At 39.7% G+C, this 13677-nt stretch overlaps 1 long non-coding RNA gene across 7 annotated transcripts in view; it reads right to left on the bottom strand.

Annotated features, from left to right (window-relative positions):
• Positions 1-13677, bottom strand: part of LOC104006409 (uncharacterized) — a 240545-nt gene that overhangs the window by 100774 nt on the left and 126094 nt on the right. The gene's annotated exons all lie outside the window — the stretch shown is intronic.

The following is a 13677-nucleotide window of genomic DNA, read 5'->3' as shown; positions in this document are numbered from 1 at the left end:
TGCTTCAGCCTCCCGAGTAGCTGGGACTACAGGTGCCCATCATCACGCCTGGCTAATTTTTTATATTTTTTTTAGTAGAGACATGGTTTCACCATGTTGGCCAGGATGGTCTTTATCTCCTGACCTCGTGATCCACCCGCCTCCCCCTCTCAAAGTGCTGGGATTACAGGCATGAGTCACCATGCCTGGCCTATTTTTTGTCTTTTTAGTAATAGCCATTCTGACTGGTAGAAGGTGATATCTCATTGTGGTTTTGATTTGCATTTCTCTTTTTTATTTTATTTTGAGAGGGACTCTCACTCTGTCGCCTGGACTGGAGTGCAGTGGCATGATCTCGGCTCACTGCAGCCTCCGCCTCCTGGGTTCGAGCAATTCTCCTGCCTCTGCCTCCCAAGTAGCTGGGATTACAGGTACCTGCCACCATGCCTGGCTAATTTTTGTATTTTAGTAGAGACAGGGTTTCACCATTTTGGCCAGGCTGGTCTTGAACTCCTGACCTCAAGTGATCTGCCTGTCTCGGCCTCCCAAAGTGCTGGGATTACAGGTGTGAACAACCACACCTAGGCTGCATTTCTTTAATTAGAGATGTTGAGCATTTTTTCATAGAACTGTTGGCCATTTGAACATCTCCTTTTGAGAAATGTCTATTCATGTCCTTTGCCCACTTCTTAATGGGATTTTTTTCCCTGTTGAGTTGTTTGAGTTCCTTGCATATTCTGGATATTAGCACCCAGTCAGATGAATAGTTTACAATATTTTATCCCATTCAACAGGCTGTCTGTTCACTCTGTTGATTGTTTCCTTTGCCATTTGTCTATTTTTGTTTTTGTTGACTGTGTTTTTGAGGTCTTAGTTATAAATTCTTGTCTAAACCAATGTCCAGGAGAGTTTTCCCTATGTTTTGTTCTATCATTTTTATAGTTTGAGGTCTTACATTTAAGTCTTTAATCCACTTTGAGTGGATTTTTCGATACAGTGAGAGACAGGGATCTGGTTTCAGTCTTCTCTACATGGCTATCCAGTTTTCCCAGCACTATTTGTTGAAGAGGGTATCCTTTCACCAATTTAACCTCTTGTTGGCTTTGTCAAAGGTCAGTTGGCTGTAAATATATGGGTTTATTCCTGGGTTCTCTATTCTGTTCTATGAACCTATGTGTCTATTTTTATCTCAATACCATGCTGTTTTGGTTAGTATAGACTTGCAATATATTTTGAAATCAGATAATGTGATGCCTCCAGCTTTGTTCTTTTTCCTCAGGATTGCTTTTGTTATTGGAGTTCCTTTTGGCTTCCATATGGATTTTTGGATTGTTTTTTCTAATTATGTGAAAAATGGTGTTGATCTTTTTATAGGGATTGCACTGAATATGTGTATTGCTATAAGCAATATAGTCATTTTAACAATATTAATTCTTCCAATCCATCATCATGGAATGTTTTCTATTTGTTTGTGTCATCTTCTATTTCTTTAATCAATGTTTTGTAGTTTTCCTTGCAGAGATTTTTCATCTCCTTGGTTAAATTTATTCCTAGGTATTTGTTAGTAGCTGCTATAAATGAGATTGGTGTCTTGATTTTCTTTCCAAACTATATCATTATTGGTATACAGAAATGCTACCAATTTTTGTGCATCGATTTTGTATCCTGCAACTTTACTGAATTTATTTATCAAATCTAAGAGTTTATTGATGGAGTCTTTGGGTCTTTCTAGATATAAGATCATATCATCAGCAAAGAGGGACAATTGGACTGCCTCTTTTCCAAGTTGGGTGCCTTTTATTTATTTCTCTTGCCTGGTTGTTCTGGCTAGGAGTGGTGAAAGTGCACATCCCAGTCTTGTTCCAGTCCTTAGAAAAAAAGGCTTTTAAGTTTTTCCCGTTCAATATGTTGTTAGCTGTGGGTCTGTCATACATGCCTTTATTATTTTGAGGTATGTTCCTTCTCTGCATCGTTTGGTGAGAGTTTTTATGAAGAAAGGATGTTGAATTTTATCAAATGTTTTTTCTGCATCTGTTGAGATAACCATAGGGTTTTTGTCCTTCATTCTTTTGATGTGATATGCATGTTTTTTTATTTGTAGGCATTAAACATCCTTGCATTCTGATATAAATCCTACTTGTTTGTGATTTATTATCCTTTTATTGTGCTATTGGATTTGGTTTACTAGTATTTTTATTGAGAATTTTTGTGTCTATGTTCATCAGGGAAATAAGCTTGTTGTTTTGTTTTGTTTGTTTTTGGTTGTACCCTTGTCTGGTTTTGATATTAGGGTGATGTTTGCCTTGTAGAATGAGTTAGGGAAAATTCCCCCCTTTTATTTTTTGGAATAGTTTCAGGAAGATTAGTATTATTTCTTCTTTGTGTGTTTGGTAGACTTTGGCTGTGAATCCATCTGGTCCTGGGCTTTTCTTTTTTGGGAAACTTTTTATTACTAATTGAATCTCGTACTTACTATCAGTCTGTTCAGGTCATCTATTTCTTCCTCATTCCATCTTGGGAAGTTTCATGTTTCCAGAAATTTATCCACTTATTCCAGATTTTCCAGTTTGTCAGCATATTGTTGTTCATAATAGTCTCTGATAACTTTGGTATTTCTGTTGTATCAGTTATAATGTCTTCTTTTTCATTTTTCATTTTGTTTATTTGGTTCTTTTTTCTTTTCTTGGTCAGTTTAGCTGGAAGTTTATCAGTTTTGTTTATCTTTTTTTTTTTTTTTTTGAGACAGAGTCTCGCTCTGTCACTCAGGCTAGAGGGCAGTGGCACCATCTCGGCTCACTGCAAGCTCTGCCTCCTGGGTTCATACCATTCTCCTGCCTCAGCCTCCCAAGTAGCTGGCACTACAGGCACCCGCCACCACGCCCAGCTAATTTTTTGTATTTTTAGTTGAGACAGGGTTCACCATATTAGCCAGGTTGGTCTCAATCTCCTGACGTCGTGATCCGCCCACCTCAGCCTCCCAAAGTGCTGGGATTACAGACATGAGCCACTGTGTTTATCTTTTCAAATAACCAACTTTTCATGTCATTGATGCTTTGTAGTGTTTTGTTAGTCTATTTCATTTAGCTCTGCTCTGATCTTTATTATCCCTTTTCTTCTGCTAATTTGGGGTTTGATTTGTTCTTATTTTCCTACTTCCTTGAGGTACATTGTTAGATCGTTCATTTGTAATCTTTCCACTCTTTTAATGTAGGCATTTGTTGCTATAAACTTCCCTCTTAGCATTGCTTTTTTTATATCCCACAGGTTCTGGTAAATTGTATTTCCATTTTCATTTGTTTCAAGAAATGCTTTAATTTCCATCTTGATTGCTGCATTGATCCAATGGTCATTAGGGACATGTTGTTTAATTTCCATGTAATTATATAGTTTCCAAAGTTCCTCCTGGTATTGATTTCTATTTTTACTCCATCGTGGTCTAAAAGGATACATGATATGACTTCAAGTTTTAAAAATTTTTTTAGATTTATTTTGCATCTTTACATATAGTCTAGCCTGGAGAATGTTCTATGTGTTGATTAAAAGAATGTATATTCTGCAGTTGTTGGATAGAATGTTCTGTAAATGTTAGGTTCATTTGGTCTAAAGTACAGTTCAAATCCAATGTTTTTTAATCTAGATTTTCTGTCTAGATGATCTGCCTAATGCTGAGAGTGGGGTGGTGAAGTCCCCCACTATTATTGTATTACAGTCTGTCTCTCTCTTTAGATCTAGTAATATTTGCTTTATGAATCTGGGTGCTCTAGTGTTGAGCACATATATATTTAGAATTGTGAAATCCTCTTGGTGGATTGATGCCTTTATTATTATGTAATGACTTTCTTTGCCTTTCTTTTTTTACTGCTGTTGATTTAAAGTGTGTTTTATCTGATATACATATAGCTACTCCTGCTTACTTTTGGTTTTTATTGCATGGTATATATTTTTCCATCCCTTAACTTTCAGTCTTTATGTATTTACTGGTAAGATGAGTTTCTTGTAAGCAGCATGCAGTTGGAAACACGGCTTTTAAAATTTATTCAGCCATTCTATGTTTTAAGTGGATAATTCTTGGGCTTCCAAGTGGCTTACTTACTTAGATGCTGATAGTGGCAGTGGTGAACTAGGAGAGTGGGTGGATTCTTGGTCCCCTGGGCAGCTAGTGTGGGATGGGCAATGACAGTAGCATTGGCAGGACAATTCTCTGGGTTCCAAGCAGTGTGTGTTGATATTGGCAGTGGCTGAAATGAGCTGGGTGGGCCAGTCTCCAGGCCTACAGGTGGCACTTGCGGGTAGGTGCCAACTAAGATGGCAGTGGTTGAGAGTTTAGGCCCAACCTCAGGCCCCCAGGAGGAGTGCCCTGATGCCCTATGTGGTGGGTTAGGTTGGGCAATTCCAGGACCCCATGCCATGTGCTCTGCTGCAGGGGTGTAGGAGGGAAGTCAGGTTGGGTGGGCTTATATTCAGGCCCTGCAAGGGTAAAAGTTGGCAGCAGCCATGGTAGGCAAGGGTGGGGCATCCCTTGGACTCCTGGCAGAGTGCTTGGCTGAGGGGTGGTAGCAGCAGTGCTGAGACTCTGCCACTGGAGAGGGTGCAGCCATACTCAGCGTCCAAGCCTGCGCCAGCAAGTAGAAAATGCATAGCCCTCTCATGTCCCAGTCCTGGTGGGGCTTGTCCTCCAGCCCTGGTAGCAGTAGCCTGGACCTAGTAATGTCCCCAACCAGGCTGCAGGACACCCCCACCCAGCTGGTGACCAAATCCCAGTGGCAACTCAAGCACCACTTGCCTTCTGGTCTTCATCTCAGCAGTGCTCACTTCCCAGCATTAGCAGCTGCACCCCACACCTCATTCATTTCTTGGTCCCAACTGCAGGAGCGCTCCCAGCTCACTCCCTAGTCCCAGCAACCACAGCCTGGGTTTCCATAACACCTCAGTCCCAGTGCCACTGTGCTCCAGGACAGTCTACAGTCTGTCAAAGCATGGGTTTGACAGTGGGGCCTTGCTATAGCTTCTTATGTCTTTGAAGAGGTATGGGACCCAGCACGAGCTCCCTCCCTGGTGTCGTTTCATCCCATGGTCTCCTGGCAACTCCCCCATGTTGGTTTCAGGGGTTAGGAGGGTTGAGAGGTAATTTTGTGGCCAGCATTGCATGATTCATAGTGAGGATGTGGGGCACTAGAAGGCTTTCACTCACTCTTTCCTCACATGAAGAACTTACTCACGGCTCTCAGCAAATCCTGGCCAGGGGTGCTGCCTCTCCACCTTTTCCTTCTCTACTTCTGGTGTTTCCTGTCACTTCTCTGTTGAATTCCAGTGTCTTCTCTTGGATAATATATTTGAAGTGGAACTGTTTATACACTATTTTGGTTCTTTTAAGTGGAAGGGGTGGGCATGAAATGCTTCTAGTCAGTCATCTTGAAGCCCACCCCTCAGGCACAGAGAATATTTAGGCCAATGAAACTATTCCATATAATGCTATAACAGTGGATATGTGTCATTAAACATTTGTCAAACCTATATAATGTACATAAAAAGTTAATCTTAAACTATGGATTTTGGTTTATAATGAAGAATCAGTTTTGGTTCATTGATTGTAACAACTGGACCACACTGGTGTTGGATGTGCATGGTGGGGAGGCTGGAATGTGTGTAGCAAGAGTTTATGTGGGAACTCTATGTACTTTACATTCAGTTTTGCTGTGGACCTAAAACTGCTCTAAAAAATAAAGTCTATTAACTATATTTAAAGGAACATCATGGGAAAAAAAGCTTAATGGATGAATTAAACAGCAGATTAGAAATAGAAAGAATTAATGAATCAGAAAAAAGTTATACACAATGCAGCATAAAGAGACAAAAACTACACACACATATATACTTATACACACACTTCATATATAGCAATGAAGTTAAGAGGTACAGAGAAAAGAATGAGAAGGACCAACATACGTCTACTCAGAGTTTCAGAAACAGCAGAGATTACAAAAAGAATAAAGGAGGCCTGGAGCAGTGGCTCATGCCTGTTAATCCTAGCACTTTGGGAGGCCAAGGCAGGTGGATCACCTGAGGTAAGGAGTTCAAGACCAAACTGGCCAACATGGGAAAACCTCGTCTCTACTAAAAATACAAAAATTAGCTGGGCATGGTGGCACATGCCTGTAATCCCAGCTACTCCAGGGGCTAAGGCAGGAGAATCGCTTGAACCCAGGAGGTGGAGGTTACAGTGAGCTGCAATCATGCCACTTTACCATAGCCTGGGCGAAAGAGCAAGACCTCATCTAAAAAAAAAAAAGAAAGAAAGAAAGAATAAAGGAATGACAACACTTGAAGAGATTGTATAAATAATATTCCAGAATATTCCATGCATTTTTTAATCACGAAGCACAATGAATTCCACACAGAATAAATAAATTTAAAGACACACCTACACACATCATAGTAAGATAGAAGAATACTTAGAATACAGAGTCTATCTTAAGAGCAGCTGGAAACTATACAAATTACCTACAAAGAAGAGACAAATAGACTGACAGTTGACTTCAAAATCAACAGTGGAGGCCACTTAAAATAATTTCTTAAATGTGCTCAGTGAAAATAAATAATCATGAATTAAAATTTTATACTCCAAAAACCTGCCATTCAAGAATGAATAAAAATATTTCAGAAGAACAAAACCTGAGATTCCCAGTAAAGAATTTCTAAAGGGTGTACACCAAGAGAAAGAAAAATTATTTTAGAAGAAAATCTGCAACACAAGAAATGACAATCATACCCAGTAGTCCCCCATTATCTACAGTTTTAGTTACCAGTGATCAACTGCAATCTGAAAATAGGTTAGTACAGACGATAAGATATTTTGAGAGAGAGAGAAAGGGAGTTTGACACGTATCCACCATTATTACAGTATCATATGGCACAGTTTCATTGCCCTAAAACTTCCCTGTACCTGGGAAGTGGGCTTCAAGATGACTGACCAGAAGCATTTTATGCCCACCCCTTCCACTTAGAAGAACCAAAATAGTGTATAAACAGTCACATTTCAAATACATTATCCAGAGAGGACACTGGAATTCAAAGGAGAAGTGACAGGAAACAGCAAAAGCAGAGAAGAAGGCAGAGAGGCATGGTGCCTGGCTGGGATTTGCCACATTCATAGAACTTTTATCACAGTACATTGTTACAATTGTTCTATTTTATTATCAGTTATTGTTGTTAATCTCTTACTGTGCCTAATTTATAAATTAGAATTTATTATACATATATGCGTATAGGAGAAAAACATAGTACTGTATGTATGTAGGGTTCAGTATACTGCTGTATAAACTCGGATGATCTTTCAGGAAGTCAATTCAGCTTACACATTCTACCACTCTGCCAAGCCCATTCCAAACACACATCATAGATATTACTTTTCAACCATGACTTTCTTTTCAGCTTAGAGCAGAGCTTCAGAATCTTTCTCAACACAACACTCAAGATAGTTAAAGCTAATTGCTCAAAATTAAACAAATCAATTTGCCACAGTGTGATAAAAATACAAAAAGAGTCTTAGCCAAAATTCTCCAGGATATACAGTATGAGGCAAACATTTTTGCTCCAGTGCTTTTTTGGAGGTGCAATCCTAAGGAAACATGAATGAAGGAAGCAGAAAAGTGAGGCAGGGAAGGAGGGAGAGCAAATTCATCATGATGCATTATTAAGTATCACAATGTTGCACAAACAAAACATCTCTAAAGAGGTGCCCATACCACTGCTTGTCAGAACAGTCCACTGGATGAAGGCAAGATGAATCCTTTTTCTGCTGGTCCCTTCCACCTTTTGTTTCTCACTGTCAAAGTCCCCCCACAGGGCAATAGCCCTCTCTCTCCCTCCTTCTCTGGGTTGTGTTGCCTGGCCTCTCCAAGCAGCCACTGGGAATGCTATGGCCTCTGTGGGTCCCATCCAGAGACACTCACGGTGTGTCTTGTTGGAGGTGGTGCCAATGGCAGGGGCAGGGGTGGTCACCAGGGCTACCTAGGGCAGCTCCATCAGACAAGCAAGGAGAAGCAGGACCAAACAAATTTGGGCTGTTGCATAAACCAGGTTTGGTACAAGTATGATCCCATTTTTACAAAACTTTTAAAAGGCTATGTATAACATAGATATTCACATGTATATATTTGCATGGTTAAGTCTGAAGGGCTATACCCAAAAATGTCTACAGGGGTTACATCTAAGTGATTTTTTTTCTTTGTCTTGCTTGTCTATGCCTCTTAGGCTTGCTATAATAAATTCGTATTTCCTGTATAAAATAAAGAAGCAAGGCCGGGCGCGGTGACTCACACCTGTAATCCCAGCACTTTGGGAGGCCGAGGCTGGTGAATCACCTGAGGTCGGGAGTTTGAGACCAGCCTGACCAACATGGAGAAACCCCGTCTCTACTAAAAGAAAAATACAAAAAGTTAGCCGGGCATGGTGGCACATGCCTGTAATCCCAGCTACTCAGGAGGCTGACACAGGAGAATCGCTTGAACCTGGGAGGCGGAGGTTGTGATGAGCCAAGATCACGCCATTGCACACTAGCCTGGGCAACAAGAGCGAAACTCCATCTCAAAAATTAAATAAAAATAAAATAAAATAAAGAAGCAAAGATACACGCTGGTAATTAAAAATCATATTTTAAAGTATAATATTATCTAATAAATCACAATAAAATTTAAAAAGTGATACTCATAAACAAAATTATAAAGTAAAAATGACCTGCAAAAAAACTTAGTAGCATATGACAAAAAGTATATACGCCCAAGTAAGTCTCAAATGATAAATAACAAATAGAAAAATGGATAAACGGAATAAATAGGAAATGCATCCAAAATGTATATGTATGAAAAATTATTGCAATTAGAACTATGAAAGATGATTTTTTAGCCATCAAATTGACAAATATTTTTAAACAATACTGTGTTGACAAGGGTTCAGGGGAAAGCTCTTCATGCACCAATGGTAGACACATCAACTGTACATCCCAACTAAAGGACAGTTTGGAATACTGTCCTTAGAGCTGAATTGTTCCTCCCTCCTCCAGATTCATGTTTTGAAGTCCTAGCCATCAAAGTGACTATATTTGGAGATAGGGACTTTAAGTAGGTAATTAAGGTTACACGAGGTCATAAGGGTGAGTCCCTAATCCGATGGGACTGGTGTTCTTATAAGAAGAGAAAGAGAGGCCAGAGACCTCTCTGTCTCTGATGCACACACAGGAGAAGGGCCATGGGAGGACATAGTGGTAGCCTGCAAGTCAGGAAGAGAGCTCTTACCAGACACCAAACACTGCTGGAACCTTGCTGCCTCCAGAACAGTGAGAAAATTAATTTCTATTGTTGAAACCACAGTCTGTGGTATTTTGTTATGATGGTCCAAGCAGACTAATACACATAGCAAAATATTTTTAAATGTGTATGCCTAAATTTAGTCCAGCAATTTAATTTCTGGGAATTTAGCCTAAGGAAATAACAAATAATTTTCTGCAAAATTTAGCACTGTTTCCATTAGTGAAATTTGACAGTGAAGCTGCTCATACCAGAGTATAATGTATATAATAAAATTGAAATCATGGGGTAGAAAACATTAGTGAAAAATTTAATGATATATTTTTAAGTGAAAAAAGCAGATTACAAAATAATGTCATATGACCCCATATATACATGGTGCAGTAGTCAAGCACATGGGCTTTGAGGTGCCCCGGGGGTACAGCCCAATTCATATACACTAGATGGATGACTCTGGGCAAGTTCCCGATTGCCTAGTGCCTCAGCCTCTCCATCTATAAAAGGGGAATGCAAAGGTCTACCACCTATTGCTATGAAGATTCAGATAATGAGGCCATTATAATTAAGGGCTACTACAGATAGTGGCAGCCAAGTGGGTACTCTGGACTCAAAGAGTCAGAGGGCTTCAGACCTGGGTCCAGCCTGCCTCCACTAAGTATATGACCTCTGGCAAGTCACTCCACCTCTCCTGGCTTTAGGTTCTTCATCTTTAGAATGAGGACTCTGACTGGCTGATCTCTGAGGATCCTTGTGGCTCTAACCTCAAAGGATGAGACTCTGTGTCCCATCAATAATGGGAGCCATCATAGCTGTAAGCAACATAAAGAAGAGAACATCATCAGCTGCATATCGCAGCCCTACTCCTCTGGAAGTAAGCAGGGGTTCCCAGCCTTCCATGTAAGAGCAGAGTTTCACAGTAAACAATTCCGCCATTCCCCATGTGAGAGTGGCAGTAGTTTTCATAATCACTGGTTACAAAAATACATCATGGCAAAAAGCTATGTAGCATTGCTCTTAAATTAGTTTTTATTTTAATTAAGCCCAATAGCAACCTCATTTACTTGAAAAATCATAACACATATATGAGAGATGCTTCATTTATCTCAGCCACAGGCCACGCTTGGTGCCCTTATCTTCTTGCAGGCCCTTCATGACCACGCGAAGACCCACCGTTTGAGAACCACTCAGATAGGGACAATTTGGAAACAACTAACAAAAAGGAAGTCTCCTCAAGACCTCCCCAGGAAAGTAGGGGAGGAAGATCTTTCTTTCTCTGCCTGTCTCCAGTTTGAAACTGAGCCAAGGTGTGCAGTGTGCTTGTAGTCTCTGGGAATACTTCTGGTTAGAGTGCCAAACAGGGTCTAGACACCTCTGTAGCCCCTGGGTTTCCATGGGAACTGTGTGAGTTGAGCACTGTGCTGGAAGCAAAATGCACTCCCTCAGCAGAGCTGGAAGCATAAGAAGGTGATAGATTGGATTGTCTCCTCTTTAGATAACCTTCATCATCCAAGAAAGATATTAGCACCATCCCTGGAACTGAAATCTTATTGTTCATTATGATTGCTGAGTGTGCAAAGCTACAAATTGCTACAGAAAACACTGGAACCCATGCTTGAAGCACATGGTTTCCAGTCACTAAATGTCTCTTAGTCTAAGTTCCCTCATCTAAAACATTGAAAGTGAAAAGAATGCTAAATTCAATGTGTTGTTAATAAGATAATTAGAAGCTCCTGATAAACTACAAAGCATGATGGAAAGTTTAATTATTATTATTACTAGTAGTATCATGGAATCTTTTCAAGTTAAAAAATACTTGTTTCTCTGTCTCTGCAGAAATCTGGCAACCCAGATAGAAAATCTTTTAATAGCATACAAGAATGACCAGTTTAATCCCCAGCAAAACCCACGCATGTTTATTCATCTGTCAAAGGTGCCCTCTGTGCATAAGAATGATCTATAGAAGCCCAAAGGTTGATTATAAAATCTCAAGTGTCTGCTTGCCTCGAGTCATTTTAGATGAGCTATTCAAAATGCATCCTAGTAATCAGTTTGCTGTGATAGACTGGAATAACAAGGAGGAGGGCTTGATTTCCTCTGCTGGAGAGGAAGCACATCCATTGTTGCCTCCCTATCCGTGGGTTACATATCTAGCTCTTTGTGCTTAATAATATGACTCAAGACTTGAAATTTGTGTTCAAATGTATATGCTAGGAAAGAACATGTTACTTTATAAGAAACTGAAAAACTCACAGACAGAAATGAAATCAAACAGCTCACTTGGTATCCAGTATTTCCTAGAATTTGAGGGCCTCTTTATATTTTTTGGAAGGTATAATTCTTTCACATTGCATATGTGCCAGTAAGTTCTTAAAAGTGGGATCTTACTAAATACATTATCGAATATTTACTTTGGTCTTATCTGCTCTGTCATGCTGAGGAAACACTTCCAGTCCAAATTATTAATTAATATCCAATTAAAATCCCAATGCATCTTGTTAACTAGAGTTTAGGAGCACTGGGCATATCCTGGTGATCAGAAGACATCAAGATGCAGAGAATTCAGACCTAGACTGACAGTGTGTAAGCAGTGTCTCTCCTCTTTTGTCAACTTGAGGATGTCTGTGTCACTTCTCTGATCCTCCATTTCCTTGTCTGTAAAATGAGTAAAAAATGCTTCCTAACAGAATAAAATGAGAAAATTGGGATAAAGTTGTAAATGTTAAATAAATGTTAATGATTGTTGCTGCTATTATTGGAAAGCTATTAGAGTAAGAACTGTTTGTCCAATTATTCTCAGTGGCCCAAATGCAATGATTGATAGCTGTCATTGTTATTTCCCTTACCACCTCAGTACAGTACGAACCCCCCCTAGGAAAAACATGTGTATATGCTGAAATATTTACAGATGAAATGATATGATGCCTGGGATTTGTTTCACAAATAAAAAAGCAAGTTGTAAAATAATACAAGCTATATGCTTCCTTGGAGATAGATATAGATATGGAAATGAAAATGGAAACAGATGCGGATACAGACACAGGCTGAGCAGCAGAGACATAGATGCAGAGATGGATGTAGATATAATGCCTAATACTACTAAAGTGATTATATCTGAGAGTAATAAAAAGAGAGCTTTCTTTCCCCTAAAATTTAGACGATTACCTAAATTCATATCCTCAGAAATCTCCCAGCCAGCCTACCAAGTGATGCTCGTTGTGTTCCTTTATAGTGCCTAACACAATTCTATAAGTATATTTTCTTTTGTTGGCTTCCTTGTTTATTGGCTGCCTCATCCATGAGACTCTACATGTCAGGACACAGAGACTATGGCTGTTTTGTTTATCATTGTGTAGCCAGAGCCTAGCTTAGAGTCTGGCACATACATATATATTAAATGAATGAATGAATGAATGAATGAACAAATGAACAAGGATCCATGCAGGAAAGCAAACGTCTCCACCCAGATAAGTGCATCAGGCTGTAAAGCTGAGGGCATGGGTTGAGTCAGTAGGCATCAAAGGACTGGCATAACAATAAATATCTGCCTGCTATATTGGAAATGAAAGGTGAAGCATTATTGAATGATCTCTGCTTAAATTCAAAGAAACTCCTCCAGGCAATGCTTACTTAAGAATCCAGATCTTTAAAATCAAATCCCCTCCTGCAGATGGGGAAACTAAAACCAGAGAAATCACACAGTTGGTAGGTGGCAGAGCTGGAAGCCCAGGTCCTTGTCTGTCAGCCTAGCACTCTCTCAACTGGCCCTCACTGACCCCATTGTAACAGCAATATATCCCAGGCACTCACAGACTGATTGCCCCAGAGGTTCTTCTTGGCTTTTGTTGGCACTGGAGCCTGAAAGTAAATGAATAGACTTGCTTTTCCTATGGCCTTTTTATAGGTTGTTTATCACATAAAATACAGATTTATACCTAGTTTGACACCAACATTCCTTTTATTGCAGAACTACCTCAAATCCCAAACCAATATGAAACTCACTTTCTTCCTCTGACTTCCACAAAAACTTGCCCAGTGTCCCTCAGAGCCAGGTTTGCAGTTCATTGTCAACTTCGTTGGTGTTTTATAGTTATATTTAATTACATGTGATACACGTATTAAATGCATGTAATAGTAATTACATGTATTGAATGCTTACTGTATGCCAGGCACTATTCTACATGTGTCACATGTTGTGACCAATGTTCAAAACAACCCTATGGAAAAGTGATATTACACCCATTTAAAACATGTGAACTGGGACACAGGTTTCAATAACTCACCTAATTAGCAAGCGGAGGAACTGGGATTGGACCCAAGCAGTCCAGAAACCACACTGATAACTAAAAGTGGTTGTGTTGTCATTTTGTTGTTGTTAAATAAGATAGGTGTTTAT

The sequence above is a fragment of the Pan troglodytes genome, chromosome 4, assembly GCF_028858775.2.
Source record: "Pan troglodytes isolate AG18354 chromosome 4, NHGRI_mPanTro3-v2.0_pri, whole genome shotgun sequence".
In the NCBI taxonomy this organism is placed as follows: domain Eukaryota; kingdom Metazoa; phylum Chordata; class Mammalia; order Primates; family Hominidae; genus Pan; species Pan troglodytes.
Note: the sequence above shows the minus strand (reverse complement) of the source record. Positions and strands in the feature narration are given on the sequence as shown.